This window comes from Erythrolamprus reginae, chromosome 2 (genome assembly GCF_031021105.1).
Source record: "Erythrolamprus reginae isolate rEryReg1 chromosome 2, rEryReg1.hap1, whole genome shotgun sequence".
NCBI lineage: Eukaryota > Metazoa > Chordata > Lepidosauria > Squamata > Dipsadidae > Erythrolamprus > Erythrolamprus reginae.
The window spans coordinates 55,880,476-55,895,311 of NC_091951.1; positions in this window are offsets into that span (position 1 = coordinate 55,880,476).

Below are 14,836 nucleotides of genomic sequence, written 5' to 3' on the forward strand. Positions count from 1 at the left end.
TCCTGGATTTTGCTTTGGGACTAATTAGGCCATGATAGGGGGATGACCTTTTTTATCTGATTACTAATGTTGTAAGAGCGTTATTGGGCAACGGGGAAATTTTTCCTCTGATGTAAATAATATTGATGGAAATTGTTCTGGATTACATCTATAATGAGGACTAAGAGTTCCGCCTCTTGCCCTGCTACCATTTTCTTAATCTAGAACAGGGATCCCCAAACTTGGCAACTTTAAGCCTTGTGGACTTCAATTCCCAGAATTCTCCAGCCAGCTATGCTATAATAATATATAATGTATTATGTATTATAATTATATATCATATATTATAATTATATATTATAATTATTATTATATATCATATATTATATATTATATATCATATATTATAATTATATCATATATCACATATCACATATCATATATCATATATCACATATAACATTAACATATAACATACAATATATAACATATAACATATAAGCTATGCAGCTTGTGGCGCATAGGTATATACAAGTTTTCTTTTCTTTTTTTTAAATATAATTTTATTGATTTTTTTTTTAATTTTACAAAAGACAAAACATAAAGCATAAAATGTGCCATCACAAAAAGAAAAAGAAAAATTCCCTTCACCAAGGAAGATTCAATTTTGTATCCTTCATTTGCTTCATCTCTGGGTTACATTATTCATTCTTTATAAAGTGATTGAATTTTATTTCTTACATTTGCATCGCTTGCTGATGTTGTTAATATATAATATTTAACCTTCTCCCACCGCCTCATTGTTGCTGCTAATTTCTCTTCTTTATAGTTATGTAATCTAATTTCCATAATTTCGTAGTGAATGTGGTCCACCATGTACCTGCACCAATTTTTTATCGTCCATTTATTATCATCTTTCCACCCAAGCACTATTGTTGCCTGGGCACTTTCTATCGCTGCAGTTCTTTTACCTCACTATTTTTTATCAATAATGCTGCTTCCTTGGGGTATATGCAAGTTTTCAAATCCCTACTACAGACAGAACTCTTGCCAGACCATAGCACTTATTTGTATAACTATTAGAAACACCCTGTGAACTGCTGGGACGGTCTGTCTCTGCCTGTTTTTTCTACATACCAACGATTTCAAGCTATGTTGTCTCTTTGCTCCTGGGAAAAAACCCTCTGCACATGCGCAGAAGCAAAAAAAAAGATGGTGGCCCAGGGGCGTGGCAGGCCAGGCCTTGTTCCAGCAGGCCGCCAAGTTACTACCAGTTCTATAGAAAAGGGAGGAACCCACCTCTGCTTCCATCACATCTGCCTTGACATAAATATTATAAGCAGAATGTAGCAGCTACCTAGAATGTGTTCAGATATAAAGGGGAAAAAATCCTGGTTGTAAGATCTGTAGAAAGGTTAAATAATTTACTCATAAAGAGACAAAAGTTTTTATTCTGAAGATTTTAAAGAAAAGGCTGGGCAACTACCTCTCAAAGGTGGTTTAGCTTGTTTTCCTGGAATCTGGAGAAGGTTGGACCGATCTAGAGGATCCCTTCCAGTTCATAATTTTTTGTTTTTGTCTTCCTTTCCATATACTTTGGGGGCGGTTGTCGAAGTGTCATCGCAATTATCATATTTTTTTTTAAAAAAATATTTATTATTTATTTACATATAAAAAATAAATAAGCAAAGCAGTCAAATACAAACACTGGTAAAATAGGAAGAGAAAAAAAGAACAAAAATTGAAGACAAAGAGATGAGAGAAAAGAGAAGAAAAGAGGAAGAAAAAAAAAAAGAAAGGAGAGGGAAGAAAAAGAGGCAATTATCATATTTTAATCAGTCCTTAAAAGTTGACTAGACCTCATGTGGACAGTGCTCATTGATGGAGTTCTAAACCAAATGTTATGAAATATTTATATGTAAAGGTGCAATTTAAATAACTAATTTTAAATTTCTCCAAGACAACCTATTAATTAATAGGTTCATAGGTTAATTAATTTCTTCATTAATTCATGTCTAAGTCACCCAAACAGATTCAATTAATATTCACACTACCTTCTGATGTCTGCAAACATTTCTTTCTAAATTTTTGTCAGTTATTTCCAATTTATTTATTTTATTTATTTTATTTATTGGATTTGTATGCCGCCCCTCTCCGTAGACTCGAGGCAGCATACATTAAAGAAATGGGAAGGGCAATAATTCTGCAACCGAACACTTGTTCTGGGTGCAAAAAATGGAAGATTTCTGGCATTTATAGTTTGAATTGGAAAGTAAGTTTTATTTAAAAAGTGGTTCTTAACCTGGGGGTCAGGACCAGGGGTGGGCTACTGCCCAGATGGCGGGGAACACAGTGGGGTAGCGAAAATGGAGCTTCAACCCAGAGCACCCAACTTGCATTGAAAGATGTTGAAAGAAAATGCATAATTCATGCCCACAGTGTGGTAGTAAAAAATTTTTGTAATCTTTCTTTAGTCAAGATCCCTTTGGGGGGTTGAATGACCATTTCACAGAGGTCACCTAAGACCATGGGAAAAGACAAATTTCCCATGGTGTTAGGAACTAAAGCTTCTCTTCTGGTGCCTTGGAGCATATTTTTACAATCCGACCAATCAGGTATTTACAGTGGGGATGTCCCTCTGACCTTCCTGCCAATCAGCTTAAAGCTCTGTTGGGAGAATTGGCACTAGACTTATGGTTGAGGGTCACCACAACACGAAGAGTGTTGTGTTTAAGTGTAAGACACTGTCATATTTTTTCTTTTGCTGGGTTTAGTCCCAGTGCACTGATTCTTGAATTAAATAGCTTCCTGTCTTAGGATTAAAGCATTTAGTCAAGCTCTCTGCTTACTTATTTTAGATCTAAATATAAAATGATTTAAATCATTTTCTACCCGATGAAACAGAAAAAAGATTCACAAAGAATCTTCTCTGAACCGATTTAAATCAAGCACTGTTACCTTGAATCTAAATTTGCTTGCCAAGGAAAACACCACTTTGGTGATTCCTTGTGAATTATAAAGACTTGATTAATTTTCTATTAGTTTCTAAAGTACCTTTTGAGAGAGAGAGAGAGAGAGAGAGAGAGAGAGAGAGCAGACAGAGATCTAGTTCTAGTTTTATTCTCCATCTATTTACAATTTGATTAAAGCTATCAGATGCAGGTAAATCAGATTTGTTGTCAGAAACTATTTTATGATGACTTAATCCCCTTTGCATTTTCTTCCCTGGTCCATATAAGAATTCAGCAATAAACCAAGGACCTTAATTTCGGGGAGGGGGGATATTTCCTTAAAGTTCAGACTCAAAATGTTACAATGAAGTATACCATTATTGGCTTGGTCATTCTGGAGAAGGTGCAGAAAAGAGCAACCAAAATGATTAGGGGACTAGAAACCAAGACTTATGAAGAGAGATTGCTGGAACTGGGCATGGATAGCCTAGCGAAAAGAAGGGCCAGGGGGGACATGATAGCAGTCTACATGTACTTGAAGGGTTGCCACAGAGAGGAGGGGGTCACACTGTTTTCCAGGGCATCAGAGGGCCAGATGAGGAACAACAGTTGGAAGCTGACCAAGGAGAGATTCAACCTAGAAATAAGGAAGAACTTCCTGTCAGTCAAAGCAATCAACCAGTGGAACGGCCTGCCAGCGGAGGTTGGGAACTCCCCAACTTTGGACATTTTCAAAAGGAGATTGGACTGTCATTTGGCTGGGGTTCTGTAGGATTTCCTGCCTAGGCAGGGGGTTGGAGTTGATGACTTGCAAGGTCCCTTTCAACTATAATAAACAAACAAACAAATAAATATAGAAATTACAGTAACTTGGATGCTGGGAATCTGGCTACATAGGGTATGTAACTAAAAGGAATCAGAAGTAGACAAAGGAGGATCCTCAGATGTTAAGGCAGAAAGAAAATAATAAAGGTAAACTGAGCATAGAAGAGATAAGGGATTTATTTGCTGACAGTGCAGAGCCCACAAGGAAATCAAAATTGAAGATCTCTCAGAGAGAACAGGTAGTTTGTTCTGAAGACTTGACAGGAAAGAAACAAAACTTAAAAGTTTGGAGGATAGTGTAAAAACAGTGAAGCTGTTGAGTGCAAGGTACCTTCAATGTTTAATTTGGGGTCTTTGAGTTAGTCTCAACTGCTGATAATGATCTGGACAAGTCCCTGCAATTTTCTTGGCATGATTCTGGAAGTGGTTTGCTATTGCCTGTTTTGTAAAGTTGAACTAGAGGAACTGGCCTGAGGGCACCTAGTTGGCTTAGTGCATAAGATGGGACTCACAGTCTCCTGGTTTCAAACCTGGTGCCTTAACCACTACCCCAAACTGGCTATGGATACTTTTTGGTCTTGCACAGCAACCGGCCAGTAATTAACCTCCAATTAAGGCTCAGACACAAGGTTTCAAAATGAAAGAGTCTAATTACAATAAGATTTGGTGCAAAACACAAATTATAACAAAAGAATGTCCTTCAACTGCCAAAGTTCAGAATGGGAGGCAGAGTTGATGAATGAGGCTTCTAAAACAAAAGCAGGAGTACTCACAGCAGACTTTAACCCTAGAATTGTCCAGAACTGTAGCAAAGTAGGTTTGAACAACGGGCAAAAACTCTGAACATGCTCTTTTCCTTGGAAGGATCAAACATTGACTTTCTTCAAATGAAACCTCCCAACTCCTTCCCCTTCTGTACACCCTGGGATTACAGACTGTGCAAGCTGTGATCATTTCCTCCTTCTGAGTCTGCATAACTGCTCTTGCCTCCCCCGCATCCTTCTGACCTATACATCCAAGATAGGAGCCCTCATCTCCTCTTCCTCATCAGACCCAGGCAAAGCCCCAGTTCAATGTTGCAAAACCCCAGTTGGGGGTTCTATAGCCTCTGCAGGACTCTCACACTCTATCTCTCCTTCCTCCTCACTGTCCGACTCCTCTGACAGTCACAAAGGCTGACCATGCCCAGATAGACCCGGTTCATATGCCTTGAAGTCTGTTGCCAGAGGACCAGGCTGTGATCCAACCACAACAGATACTAGCAAACATATGGGGGAGAAAAGCAAAAGTTAGCCTGGAGCAATGGGTAGGATGAGTAGAAGAAACAATTGGCCTAAAGTGAGAGGCAAACAAAGGACATAACAGGGAGCCAACAATTTAAAAGTAAGAGAAACAGAAGAACTATAACTTGAAACTAAGAAAGATCATAGGCAAAGAGGTGTCAGCTGTGAATGAACTGTGGCTGGTGGAGCCAAGAGGAACAGATGGGATTCAGATGGCTTTAAAAGTAGGAGATTCAATAAAGATTAAGTAGCTAAGAGAAGATAACTATGAAATTGTTCCATAAAGTTGTGGAGAGGTGATCTGTAAAGCAGGTGAGGAAGAGGTGAATTGTTTGAATGTGTGCTGTGCTTTTAAACTTTATTACTCCTTTAAAGATACTTTCTAGCTCTGAGCCAGCCTCTCAGAACTGAGAGATTGACCTTCTCCTTCAGAATTGAAGAAAGCCAAAGCAATTCTGCTTTGGGAGATTTCTTGGGGGATCAGGTTCATGAACTCTGGACCAGCTACTGTCTAAAAATCAAGGCTGCCCCTGAGCAACAAGCAGGAATTCCCAGCAATGGGCTACCTTGTAAAAACAACAAAGATGTGTAGATATTTTCAGAAAAGTTTCCAAAGTTTCAAAATAGAAGGTGCTAGATTTGCATGGGAATGAAGGAGCAAGACACAGGAACACTTCAGCACCTTTATTTCTTCAAAGCTGAAAACAATACGAACTGCTGGAAGGCTGCAGGGAAGCCCCTTTTAAGGGCTTCCCTGTAGCCTGCCGGCCACTGACGATAATTCATTTCTCCTGCCGTTAGATTAGCCAATCAGCAGTGGCCATGCATATCCATGCTCTGTACGTCAACATGTAACAGAAGGTGTATGAACTGGTTTCATGAATATCATATTGCTAATTCAAAAGAAGAAGAAAGATTTTCTTGAGCTTGACTCAAAATGACTACCTAAACAGATCTTTTGGTGACATTGCAAAAGTAGTTGGCCATTGCCTTCTGAAATGTTTGTTCTTTCCTGGTCATCAAAATGCTCCCCAATTCTGGGCTTGTTCGTATGTTTTTTGTTGTTGTTGGGGTTGTGGGTTTTTTTGAGATTAGCAACAAGTTTAGCAACAAATCAGCTAAAGATTTCTATGCAGATTCTTAATCATCCAGGTCATGTTTATCCCGAAGATGCTTTTTTCAAGAGGCAATTGGACTTTCTGGTTTTTCTTGGAAGACATCTTTGAAGGATGACAACATTGCTTCATTAATTTTTTGAAGAGCTCATCTGTTACAATGACGAGAACAATTTAAAAAGCAACATTGTCATTCCATACATTGTGCAATATTGGATCTTCAGCCAACTTTATATACAAGCACACTTCAAACCCAAGAATGCACTAAGGCAGAAGTTTATACACTCCAAGGTTAAAACAACCAGGTTCCAAAGGCTTCCCTGGAGCCGGAGGAGGGTAACACCCCCCCCCATCCCCCTGAAGGCTCTCTGGAAGCCAAAAATGCCCTCCCAGAGCCTCTGTGCAAGCCAAAAATCAGATGGCCAGCACACACGTGCACATTGGAGCTGAGCTAGGGCAACGGCTCGCGTACCAGCAGATATGGCTCCACGTGTAGTGATGGGCTACCAAAATTTTATTTACAACACCGTGGGCATGGCTTGTGGATTTTCTTTCAACATCTTTCAGTGCAAATTGGGGTGGAGCTCCATTTTTGCTACCCCACTGCGCCCCCCCATCTGGGTAGTAGCCTACATGCCACCTGTGGCACCCATGCTATAGGTTCGCCACCACTGGTCTGGAATGTATAAAGCAGTGGTCTCCAACTTAGACAACTTTAAGACTCATGGACTTCAACTCCCAGAATTCTTCAGTATAAAGAGATTTTGAATTTACACTTGATGCATTCACATACATACCATACATACATACATACATACATACATACATACATACATACATACATACATACACACATACATACAATATTAAAAAAATAACATCTTTAGACCAGAGACTTTTCTTTTTGGATTAGGGGACAGACAGCTAGGAAAAAACTCATGGAAATTTATTATATATATCACATCTGCAGCAGGGTTAGAAAAGTTCAATAGTACCCACGATGGAGGAATGGTTGATGAAGGTAATGAAACTGCAGATATGGTCAAATTTACTTCCTTGATTAAAGAAAAGACAGTATCAACAATTGTGGCTGACTAAAAATGCTTCTAGTAAAAAAAAAAATGCTTTGCATGAAGCAGAATAAAATGCACTTGGTTAGGTGGTTTTGATGATTAGGAGAAAAATCAAAAACATGAACTTTTTTTATAACTATAAATAAGAGACTTTGAAATTAAACTTGCATTTGCTGCATAGGAAATTGGAAGCTTCCATTTCTTTTTATCTATTTTTTCTGCACTTTTGTCTTCTTTTGTCTCCTTTGCTTTCTTGTAATCTGTGTTTGTCAGTTTTTATCTTCTTTTGAAAAGATTGAATACAATTTACATATAAAAAGAGGCGTATAAGGGAATATTGTCCAAAATGATCTCTGTTTTTATAATTTATCATCCCTTCCTACCAGTAGTGGGTTGCTACTGGTTCGCCCCAGTTTGGGTGGAATGGTAGCAGCGGCAACAGAAGGCTCCGCCCACCCACTCATATATCATCACAGACAATCTGCACATGCACAAAAGCCCCCTGCACCCATGTTCACAATTCTGAACTGGTAGCAATGCTAAGTGAAACCTACTATTGCTTCCTACACATATAAATCCTTAGATATATACTGTTTAAACTTTTTACCACTCCAGAGAACTGACATCAACCTAAAGGCAATTAAAAAAACACACACAAAACAACAAAAGAACGATGTACTTTTCCCAGAATAAAATGCTGGTTGGAAGGAATATTGTACTGACTGGAATCGGGCGCTGTTAAATTAATACCTGTTGCTTAGTGATATATTTTGCATCGAAGTTATAATTAGATCCTGTAAAATAAACTTTGTGATCAGTTTAACATATTAACCTACTATAAGAAAACAATTCACTTACATCCTAGCTTTATAATTTTATAATTGAGGCAAGTAGCAAACATGTTCATAATTATATGGAATTACTTTCAGATTAAATTAAATCCTATTTAAAAGAGAGTTTAGATTAGAATTAACATTTTTATGTTACTGAGTGCTATTGGACACAAGAGGTTCCTGTGGGAAAGATGCTATTATTACAACACACCACTGAGAAGGGCCAAAGACTGCACTTTACATTTAAAAAAAAAATAAAGTTATTAAAATGTCACTCAATATGGTAAACGTTCTGGAATGGATAGCAATGGATGTTTTGCATGTTGTGTTGAAGAGAATATAATTTTACTCTTCCTGAGGGTTTTATTTATTATTATTATATAGAAACATAAAAGATTGACGGGAGAAAAAGACCTTGTGGTCCATCTAGTCTGCCCTTATATGATTTCCTGTATTTTATCTTAGGATGGAAATATGTTTATCCCAGGCATGTTTAAATTCAGTTACTGTGGATTTACCAACCACGTCTGCTGGGAGTTTGCTCCAAGCATCTACTACTCTTTCAATAAAATAATATTTTCTCATGTTGCTTCTGATCTTTCCCTCAACTAACCTCAGATTGTGCCTTCTTGTTCTCGTGTTTACTTTCCTATTAAAAACACTTCCCTCCTGAACCTTATTTAACCCTTTAACATATTTAAATGTTTCGATCATGTCCCCCCTTTCCCTTCTGTCCTCCAGACTATACAGATTGAGTTCATGAAGTCTTTCCTGATACATTTTATGCTTAAGACCTTCCACCATTCTTATAGCCCATCTTTGGACCCGTTCAATTTTGTCAATATCTTTTTGTAGGTGAGGTCTCCAGAACTGAACAAAGTATTCCAAATGTGGTCTCACCAGCGCTCTATATAAGGGGATCACAATCTCCCTCTTCCTGCTTGTTATACCTCTAGCTATGCAGCCAAGCATCCTACTTGCTTTCCCTTCCGCTTGACTGCACTGTTCACCCATTTTGAGACTGTCAGAAATCATTACCCCTAAATCCTTTTCTTCTGACGTTTTTGCTAACACAGAACTGCCAATACAATACTCAGATTGAGGATTCCTTTTCCCCAAGTGCATTATTTTACATTTGGAAACATTAAACTGCAGCATAAAACTGATAAGTTTTATGCTTAAGACCTTCCACTATTTTTGTAGCCCGTCTTGGGACCCGTTCAATTTTATCAATATCTTGATATAACTACCCAATGGAGAAATTTCCTGACAGAACAAATAATCAATAGAACAACCTGCCTCTAGAAATAGGGATGCTGGAAGTTTTTAAGAAGAGTTTGCCAACCATTTGTCTGAAATGGTATAGGGACGTGATGTCGAACCTTTGGCACACGGAGCCATGTCACCTGGCATGTCATCTGTTCCTCTTCTGGATTTCTGCCACGCATGCACATGCGCCGATCAGCTGGCCTTTGTGCGTTCAGCAGTGCCAGAAACCAGAAGAGCTGGTTTTTCTGGCACGAGTATGCACCTTGGCCAGCTGATCCGCCATGTTACACCAACACTCCGCAGTCTGCATTGGTTGCCGATCAGTTTCCAGTCACAATTCAAAGTGTTGGTTATGACCTATAAAGCCCTTCATGGCATCGGACCAGAATATCTCCGGGACTGCCTTCTGCCGCACGAATCCCAGCGACCAGTTGACTTTGGGTCCCGTCAACTAAACAATGTCGTCTGGCGGGACCCAGGGGGAAAGCCTTCTCTGTGGTGGTCCCGACCCTCTGGAACCAGCTCCCCCCAGAGATCAGAATTGCCCCCACCCTCCTTGCCTTTTGTAAGCTCCTCAAAACCCATCTCTGTCGTCAGGCTTGGGGGAACTGAACTACCCTTTTCCCCCTAGGCCTATACAATTTATGCATGGTATGTTTGTGTGTATGTTTGGTTTTAATAAGGGTTTTTAAATTATTTTAAACATTAGATTTGTTACATGCTGTTTATTACTGTTGTTAGCCACCCCGAGTCTATGGAGAGGGGCGGCATACAAATCTAATAAATAAATAAATAAATAAAATAAATAAATAAATGTGCATGCTCGACAGAAACCAGAAGACTTGCTGATGTGCTGGAAACTGGAAGCACATTTTGCGGCACGCGCATGTCCCCTGGGCAACTCCTCTTCATGATCGCGGCCTAGACAAGTGCAGGCAAAGTACTTGGTGACCAAAAGGTTTGCCAATCCCTGAGCCAGGGGTTGGACTAGAAGACCTCCAAGATCCCTTCTAATTCTGTTATTCTGTTCTGAATTCACATATAGTGACTTCGGACACTTCGGACACGGCAAAATTTGAATATAATTTTTTGTTTACATCTATCTGGAAGATTGAGATCGAGTCTGTTGGATTTAGGGAGTAGGGGGATGAAAGATACAGTAAATGTTGTACAAGAAAAGATTTTTACAAAACAGCTGCCTCAGCTGGAAAAGCATATTTTCTTTTCTTGGAATCAGAAGCAGACTACAGTGCCTCACTTACCTTTGTGGAGGTTTTGCTTGCGTTTATAATCCCACTTTCCAATCTCAAGGTAAAGAAACCTGTAAAACGGCTCAATAAATTAAATGATCTGGAAACTGCAGTCAAATTCTGTTCTAATTTAGAGAGGAAATGTGAATTGCAGAAACCGTGCAGGGTACTCACGCCCCAATATAAAAATGGTAATGAATTCTAGCCATAGATAGGTGGATGAGACAGTCGTGATTGTCAGCCTCATGAGGTAGTATAAAAAAGGAAACCAGCTCTATTTTCAAACAATAAGAATAGAGGTGGAAGGGACCTTGGAGGTCTTCTAGTCTAGCCCCCTGCTTAAGCAGGAGATCCTATATAGCAGTGATGGTGAACCTTTTTTCCCTCGGGTGCCGAAAGAGTGCACCTGCTATCGTGCAGGCATGAGTGCCCACACCCATAATTCAATGGCCAGGGAGGGCGAAAACAGCTTCCCCTGCCCCTAGTGGCCCTCTGGAGGCTGGAAATGGCCTGTTTCCCAAGTTCTGGTGGGCCCAGGAGGCTCGTGTTTCACCCTCCCTACCGTGTTTCCCCGAAAATAAGACACTGTCTTATATTAATTTTTGCTCCAAAAGTTGTGCTACGTCTTATTTTCGTGGAGTGCCTTATATTTCTCAAATAAGACAAATTCACAGGCAGAAAAGCTGACACCCCCAAAGAAAGTGTACTGTACGGTACACTGATTATGGAATGGTACCTGTCAGTATGGCACCCACACACACAAACGACAGCACTTATATGGTACAACAGTATACTCCTGCTATTGCAGCTTCCGGCCACTAGAGGAACTACAGTCTATGCACTGAAGTGGAGACTGTAATGGCGGTGAGACAGCAGCAGACTGTGTCTGCTGTACTGGACGGTACAAAGCGATGGAAAGGGCCAGCAGGGGACACCACATTATTATGGTACCGCTATGAACAGCTTGAATGATACCGTATGTTTTTCCACCGTACCGTATGTAAACTTGACTACGCCTTATTTTCGGGGGATGCCTTATATTAGTAAATTCTGCAAAACCTCTGACATGCCTTACTTTCGGGGTACATCTTATTTTTGGGGAAAGAGGGTAGGCTCCAAAGGCCCCCCTCCCCCCAGAGGTTCTCTGGAAGCCAAAAATGAATTCCCAGAGCCTCTGTGTGAGCCAAAAATCAGCTGGCCGACACACACATGCACATTGTAGCTGAGCTAGAGTAATGGCTCGCGTGCCAGAAGACATAGCTCCACGTGCTACCTGTGGCACCCGTGCCATAGGTTTGCCATCACTGCTATATAGCTTTCAGATAAGTGACTGCCCGGTCTCTTCTTAAAAACTCCAGTGATGAAGCACCCACAACCTCTGAAGGCAAGCTGTTCTACTGGTTAATTGTCCTCACTGCCAGGAAGTTTCTCCTTAGTTCCAGATTACTTTTTGCCTATTTTCAGGTTCTTTTCGCTTCTGCACATGCAGACCAGAAGAGTGGGGATAGCATGGATTTCTAGAGGTAATTGATTCCAAAGGGTCAGAGCTGCACAGAGAAGGCCCTTCCCCACAGCCCCACCAGCTGATATTGTTTGGCAGACAGGACCTGGAGAAGGCCAGCTCTGTGGCGGCTCCGACCCTTTGGAATTGTATCTGGAGACCGACTGGTAACCAATGCAACTCATGAAGAGCTGGAGTAATATAGTCCACACAGCTGCATTTTAAACCAGTCTCCAAACGCTTTTCAGAGGTGGTCCCAGGTAGAGCACGTTGCAATATTCAAGGCTTGAGGCAATGAAGGCATGAGTGACCGTGTGAAGAGACTCCTGGTCTAGGTAGGGTCACAACTGGTGGACAAGATGAACTTGTGCAAAAGCCCACCTAACCACAGCTGAGAGATTATATTTATTTATTTATTAATCAGATTTGTATGCTGCCCCTCTCCGCAGACTCGGGGCGGCTCACAGCAAAAATAATACAATGTAAACAAATCTAATATTTAAGTTAATTTAAAACCTCTAGCTTCAGCTGGGGATCTAGGAGGACGCCCAAGTTGCGAACCCAATCTGAGGGCGTTATTTCTTGCTCCCCCAACACCAAAGATGGACAGATGTTATACTCCTTAGGAGGCAGGACCCACAACCACTCAGTCTTGTTGAGGTTGAGCCCTTTGAGCCCTTTACAAAGATAAAGGGTATGTTTGGGTATTTTGTCCGTGAAAATTTTAGAAGGCTTTATCCATCTACCCGTGATAACTAGTTCTGCATGACAGATTGATAAAGTAATTGATACATTCTCACTGGGATAACTGCATTCAACTATCCAGCTACAAAAAGGCAAATGTCAAATTACTGCTAAGGTTAAACTTCATTTCCCCATTAAGAATGAAAATCAATGACAACCTCTCAGTCAATACCTATAAATAAAAACCATTTGCTTCCAGAAAAAAAAGCAGAACTTTTCCCTAGAGCGATGGTCTTTTATTTTATAAAAGTTTTCTTTTAAATTACAAGACAATGTGCATTTTAAATCTTTGACCACATTCTCCCTCATTGGTTCATTTGACTATTATAACCAAAGTTCTTAGCTCGTTTATCATTCATCCCTTAACTGGCTCTTCTTCAGTTTCAAATCTCAGCAAAAGTTTGTACATTTTGGCAACCAAACGTTCATCATGTATGCATAATTCATTTTCAAATTCCATTTTGTGATATTCTTTTCCTGGCGCTTTTACAGATTAAGAACTCTTTCTCTTGGCTGTGCATATGAAAACCATCAAAACCTAAATCCCTCCGCAGTTAATTGTTCTCTTGATTTCATCTTAAGTTCTCCATTGATTAGATGCACTCATTGTATCTTTTTACCTTAGTTTGTAAAATGAACTCTTATGGATAGATTCACCTATAATATTAAGACACAAATCAGCATTCAGAAACCATATGGACTTTGTATATCACAGTGAGCCCCTTGCCCACAAAGGCAAGGCAAAACATGGCATGTTTTAGCATGTTGTAGAAGCCCTGTCAGTTTGAATTTTGTACTCAAATGTACACAGTAAAGAGACAGTCTTACAAGTTCTAATATCAGGTCTTCCAAAAACCCTAATGACAAGTGTTCTGTCCTCCCAAAAATTCACAGGTACAAATTGCAGACACACACACGTTTGAAAATTCAAAACAATGTTCTTTATAATGAAAATTCACTTAAACCAAGCCCTGTTTTGGCATAGCAAAGAGCACTCGTCTCCAAACAAACTGGTAATTTGTACAAGTCCCTTATCAGTTCTGTGATACTTAGCTTGCAGCTGTGAGGCAATTCACAGTCCTTCTTCTTTCACAAAGTGAAACACACTTTGCTCTGGTTTAGTTTCAAAGCCGGGGAAAATCAGCACACAAAAGGTCAAAGTCAGCAAAGCAGTCACAAAACACAACGATCAGATAATCCTCCACAATGGCCAAATCCACAGGCTGCTATTTATAGCAGCCTCACTAATTAGTACAGCCCCACCCAACCACAGGTGGCCTCATTTTCTTTGATAATAATCTCTCAGTTGTTGTTGCCGCCTATGCATAGCTCTCCTCATGCGTGGCTGTATCATTAACTCTTGTTCTGAATCCAAGGAGGAGCTAGATAATTGATCTCCTTCTGAGCTGTCTGCCACACTCTCCTCCTCCCTGTCACTCATGGCTTCTTGGTCACAGGAGCCTTCATCATCAGATTCCACCGGGGACAAAACAGGCCTGCAGCATGTGGATGTCTCCCCCACATCCACAGTCCTTGGGGCAGGAGCAGGGCCAGAGCTAACCACAACAACAAGCTTGTTGTTAGCTCCTATTAGTTTCAAGACTTCTCTGTCAATGATGAATTTGTTGTAAGGTATCTCACAGGATCAGGCTTGACAGAAAAAGCAAGAAAAGCAAGTAAAAAATTAAGAAATTCAGGTTTGAGAGTAAGAATACTTTCTCAAACACCACTGGCAACTTATCTTTTTCTCAGATGTTAAGGCAAACCAAGGCCCAACCAGCACTAATTAGGATCCACAGACAGGATGTTATGGTCTAGCTTACAAAATTCTTCGAGTAAATGTATCGCCTAGTCTCCTACAGATACTTGGACTTCAGGGTGCTTCAATAGATAAAAAATGTCAAGTGTCCTTATAACAGCTAGAAAGCTAAATGGGATCAACCCTGTTTAATATTTAGATGAAGGACAAATTGGGAAATCTAAGGCTATGGGAAATTCAGAAAAAGAAATCCA